Source organism: Sardina pilchardus, chromosome 22 (genome assembly GCF_963854185.1).
Source record: "Sardina pilchardus chromosome 22, fSarPil1.1, whole genome shotgun sequence".
NCBI classification, from domain to species: domain Eukaryota; kingdom Metazoa; phylum Chordata; class Actinopteri; order Clupeiformes; family Clupeidae; genus Sardina; species Sardina pilchardus.
This window is the reverse complement of record NC_085015.1, coordinates 28,039,587-28,045,586: the sequence shown is the minus strand read 5'-3', so window position 1 is coordinate 28,045,586 and position 6,000 is coordinate 28,039,587.

Below are 6,000 nucleotides of genomic sequence, written 5' to 3'. Positions count from 1 at the left end.
GAAACCTTCCCCTGATACTTCAGTGCATTTGGATACAACGTCGGTCTCTGGGGCGTCACCTCTCTGCCCGCCATCCTCTGTTGGGAGAGGAGAGGTTTTGGAGACTGAAGCTGGGTCTGATTGCAGGGCAGTCAGATGCCTATTACTGTTACACTCAGAACATTTGCTTGAGAGCTACATGTTTGTTTGATGTGCATCATATGTGCAGCATATTTGCAAGCAGATATTCTCTTTCGTACTTTGATAGTTTTTCTCTGAAGCCTCAGTATTCTTGTAGGGAGTGTGGTTTGTGATGCACCGGGCATTGGCCTTCTGGAGGATCAGCAGAGGGGGCGGTGTTGGAAGAGGAGGAAATACCTGTTTTATACACAGAGACTGTTCTGCGGCCGTTGTTGTAACTCTCAACTTTCTATCTTTTCTGCTTGCGAAATTAGAAAAAAGGACATTAAAGGTTGGATAATTACAATCGTGCCTTTGCTTGCCTGTGCACAATCTCTAAGAGGAACTGGAACAGTGAGCCTGCTTTAAGACCCAGACTCTCAATTGTATTCATGAATGAGCCTTTCCAAGATAAATAATGGTCTGGCTTGTCATCAAACATAATCAGTCAGTGTGTACGGACTATGGAGTCATTGCCATTGTATCTAAAACACACACTTTGTATCAAAATTACGTCAACATGCATGGAATAACATGTTCAATGAAACTGATCTCATGTTTGATGAAAGGTATTTAATGAACTATGATCACTTAGTTCTGTAGGTGACTTAAGTCAGAAAGTCCCATCTCTGGACATGATGTGTTGGCAAGCCCAGATCCAATCTAATCCTGCTTAGTGAGACCCTCAGAAGCATCCAACTCAGCAGAGGGCTCCTCCTTCAGCTGAGTCTCAGAGGCTGGAAAAAATGACAAAGAACAAAAAACATCACTTGCCATGTATCAAAGAATGCCATTAAAACTAAAATGAATAAATACATGAATGTGTCCAGACTTTGATCACATTTATAGTTGCTTTTATTTACCTGGCACATTACTGCTCTGCTCTCCAAATGAGGTAACGTTGTGGTAATGCCCAACTTTAGCTCCTCTCATTATTTTCTGATGAAGAAAGAAAACGATTAGTTCAAATCCAGAGATCGATTCATGAAGAAATATTAAATCTGCATACTCACATCAGTCTGAACCGATTTGTCCTTCACTCACTAGTCTGACAGATCACAATTAGTCCACATAATAGACACATTACAGTGACGCATTACATAAACTGAACTCTACCTTGAAGGAGAACTTGAATTTGGGCATCTTGAAGAAACAGCATCCTGCGGTCTCTTCGTCCTGAGCCATCTCTAGACGGCTGGCAGGACACTCAGGAGCCTTGGTGACCTCGGCCAGAGAGTCCCTCAGCTCGCTCTTCATGGCCTGAACCTGAGAGGAACCTGCAAATAACAGAGTGTTTTATAGATCTCCTTCATTCAGAGCTGGTTACGTTAGAGCAGGTAAAAGATTATTCTATATTGTATATCCTGAATGTGTTTTGTAAAGGGAAAATGTGAAAATTGTTCGATCCAGTTGAGGTGATGCTTTAGATACCATCATGAACTTACTTGTGCTTGGAACAAGAGAGCCTTCACTGTCGAGGAGTCTTTGTGCTCCATTCTTTGATTTCTGAAGAACATATAGCTATATCATGAGTAAAAGGTATACCCTACAAGTGTGTAGTACTGTATATTGTTTATTGCAACACTCCATGACCAACTTAGCTCAATTATAAGCATCAAACTTTACCTTCCAATTGAATTTTGGCATCTTCAGCCAGGATGGAGTAGTTTTCTTTTTGGTCTTATTATTTTCCTGTAGTCCAGTTACAGCTTTAATCGGTGGGATCCTAGGTTCAGAAGCTGCTAAATTTGTTTGGCTACAAGTTTTTACAATCTCTCCTGTCAATTTCTCCACAAGGGAGGACTCAAAAGATGGATCTTGTGATTCCAGGGCAGAGCACAGCACATCTTCAGACCCAAACTCTCTAGTAAGATCCTTGTAAACATTTCGGTACATCAGGTGAAAATTCACTTGCTGCGGAAGACTTTCATCACCTGTGATACCAAAACGTGTGTCAAGCTCACACAGAATCTTCTGGATCAATTGCCTGGAGATATCCAGAACTTTATCCGGAACTCCGTCCTGATGGGTGGTGGAAGTGCGTAAGCTATCAACTTTCCTCAAAAGTCGAATGACCAACATGGAGACTAGGGAGGCATAGTCATTCTTGAAATCATCACTGTTGGCAGAAGCAGCACTTCCCTCATTTCCCTCAGCATTTCCCTCAAACATGTTGAGGACACAGGGTGATGTTGTGGTCTCTAGGTTGTGCTGGGAACATTCTCTGACGTCAATCAACAAAGCACTGAGGATCTCCTGAACCAGTGCTATTTGTTCTAAATCTTCTGCACTCTTAAGAGCAGAAAGATCCCACATCATGGACAATATCACTTGGCTTATGACATGTCTAGCGGAAGCCATTGTTGTTTCCTCTTCACTGTCAGAGGAAACCGATTTGGAAAACAATTTCCTCACCGCATTCTGAATGGCACTGAACATTGTTTCCGATGTTGAGCAGATCCTTGTCATAGACACACCTCCCATGACTCGTGCTGTCTCCACAAGATCTTTCATCCCCGCAACGACATATCCAACAACGTCATATGCTGCTGAGTGAACATTTTGGCTCAAGTCTTCGTTCATGGAGTCAATAACATCACAGACAAAGTCATCAACAACATCATCGACAAGATCATCAGCAACAGACTGTGAGTGGGTGCCAGGTGGATAGAAAGCAGGAAGCTCACAGAAGTCTGTCTGGCTCTCTGATTTAGTGTTTGACTCATGGCAGGAATCATTGTCAAGAGTTGTGAGCAAAACCTCACACACTTGCTCAGTTGCTCTTTTTATAAATTCAGTGCCGGTCAGCTGATCCAGCAAAGGAATTGAGAATGATGTTTCAAAGGCTTTGGCATGTTCAGCCCTCAAGGGTCCCTCTATTAAAACAGGCACACCATTGACTATAGCAACATGTTCTTGCAGAATCTCATCGGCTTGTTCGTTTAGTGCCAAAAGCATTTCATCTGTAATCCCCAGATTTTCCTGCTCCAAGGACAACTCTCCATCCTTCTTGGCATCTGACATGCTTGCCCTGTTCCAATGCATAAACACATGTAGATATCTAACAAAATGTACTGCAAAGGTAAACTACACACAGTTGACATAAATGTAAAAATAAGAGCCACACTTCCACACTAGGATTTGGGCATGATTTTACAATCAGGAAGCTCTACTTTACGTATGCACTATGATAATAAATCCTAAAAGCTTGCATTGTATTAAAAACAGGATAGTCATTCCAGTGATTAATGTGCATACTGAAGTGTGAGTTGCCCTGACCTTGTTCCACATGGAATCACGTATGTAACAGGAATACATAGAACCTTTCTGAGGGCTGGGATCAGGAAACGACGAGTTGTCCGGACCACTTTCGCTACTGGCAGGAACAAAGCTGGTTAACGTCTTCTTTGGTCCCCTAAGTAAACAAAAATAGACCAAAAGCTTCTTCATCATCATGTTAAAGGATACTTGTTTTTGTTCAAGCACAAGAAATAGTCATAATTATCACTCTCAGCAGTAGAATTCTGAAGACTAGGAATTAGCTGTTTTGGGATACACGCAGGCAACAGTGACCATAACATCTGGTTATCCCTTAATTAGGTAAACGTTCACTCATTGCTACGACCAATTCAAATAGGTAGTACTGCGATGCGCATGTGAAATGTCCAATAGCTGGCAATAAGCAAGGTAGGCTATTCTAAGAAATGCCCATTACCCGTTAAAGGACGTTTCCTTTCACATTTATTCAGACATGTTCTGGCCAACTAAGTTAATTTTATTATCAATAGTAGGGTGATAATCAAAGAGCTAACGCAGAGAGACATTTTATCTCAAATCTTAACATTTCAAATATATAGCCTATATTTAGAATAGGCTAGCCTACGTAAGACAAATAGTTATTGGATCGGACTATTACTGAGCTTACCTCGTTTCTCTCGGACATTGTTAGGTCGGGAAGACAAAAGCCCTTAAACAGTCAAGTTATAGGCCTAACGTCGAGGAATTGCAATGTCGACCTTCTCAAATGAAGTTAGGTTTTGTCTGAGAGCATTTAACACATTACCACGAAAACTAGGGCCTGAGCTATTATGACCTAATGAAACAGCTGTTTTGCGTCACAATGCCCTGACCTGCCTGCTGCCCTCTCTCTAGGGCTCTACCAGAGAGGGTCTTTGTCCCTACGCTAGTGATTTCCTAAAATATCTCTAAAATTACTCTACTTGCGAGTCGTGCCTAACAACGAACGCCCTTAGCTGTTCTAAAATCAGTGTAAACGGAATCTCTAAACATGCTTCACGACTTGCAATTTGTCGTTCACGACATTCTAAAACAGCCCGACAAAAAGTCTGGCTTGTCAGAAATTTGACGGGAGTCGTATGACGCGACCGATGCTTTCGGTGAATGTGGCCACTCTCCCGACCAAGACACGGAGAGGTTTTCATGGTTCTAAAATCGTATAGTATGACATGGTAGATCGTAAACGACAATCGTGAGCGACAAAAAAAATCGTATAGTCTGACCAGGCCATAAATCGTCCTATGAGAATTATAAGGTAGGCCGCCCTAGCCTATAACGTCCAACACATCACCTCATTTTATTAGGCTGTCAACTCATAGCCTATAAGTGACATCAGTGAGCTGAACAATCGCTGTCTTCATTAACAGTTTCTCTTCAGTTCAATATTTGTTTTGTACTGTACCGTATTCTGTATACCGTCACCAGTCCACAGCCGGTTTCATGCAACCTGGAGCTAATCTGTGACAGTCTGTTATCAGAATAAATGGTTGAGAGCCAAAGACAAGTGACAGCTTTGCATGATCAATTTGTCTTCATTCCTATATATTCAGCAGACTGGCTTTCAACATTAAAATGCTGCTATAATGGGATGATTCTGAAATTAAATATCTTAGCTGTTCTAGGCTAGGCCTACTGGTTGTCCAAAATAAACAATGGGTCTAAATTAGTGGCTCATATCCTATATAACAGAAAAGCATGCTTTATTAAAACACTCTCAAATTTGAATTCTGATGTCTGTCTGAAAGAGTGTGTGAATCAATCATTTGCCTGTGTGTGATACATAAAAAAATATATAGATCTATCATTTTCATATGGTGTTGGAATGAGAAGCCATTTGTCAGAGTGAGTCCAATAGGGTTAATATTGCTTACATTTTAAGTTAAAGTTATCATTGTTATCATAACATTGAGCTATAATGTAGAAGTTAAAGTCTTTTAGGCTACTGCATTTTTATGTCATCAGCATAGCTCTCCATTGTTTTCTGCTGTTCCATTCAAAAGATGTTTTCAAGATCATTTGCATTGCCATGTTATGTATGTGTGTTATGTTAGGCTACTGTATTGCAGACTCAGGAAGTCCAGAACGCGTACCAGTCAGACAGTGGGGTTCCAGCCCTCTGAGTGGTTCTCCTGTGGTCAGAAGGTAAACAAGCAAACAGTGAAGACAATTAGCATTGTTTAGACTTGATTTTACCATCTGTGTGGCTTCTTCAGTGTACCTTCAGTGTACCCCTGGTACCTGGTACCTGTTACTATTTTTGGTATTACCTCAGTTGAGGTTCCAAGCGAGCTGAGGCTATACCAAAAGGTGACGTTAATAACATTACAGTTGTTTTCTTCAGTGTTGCTATGGCAAACGAACACTCCATACCAAAATCGAGTAGAGTCAAGTCGAGTTGATCTGATAACATGCAATGGGAAAGCCCCATTAGATTGTCAGTTACCTCTAATTCCTCAATGGTTAGGCTAACACATTGTGTCATAAATTCATTTCTAGGGAAGCTGTGAGCAGTACGCTTCCATGAAGCTTGTCATCTACATCCAG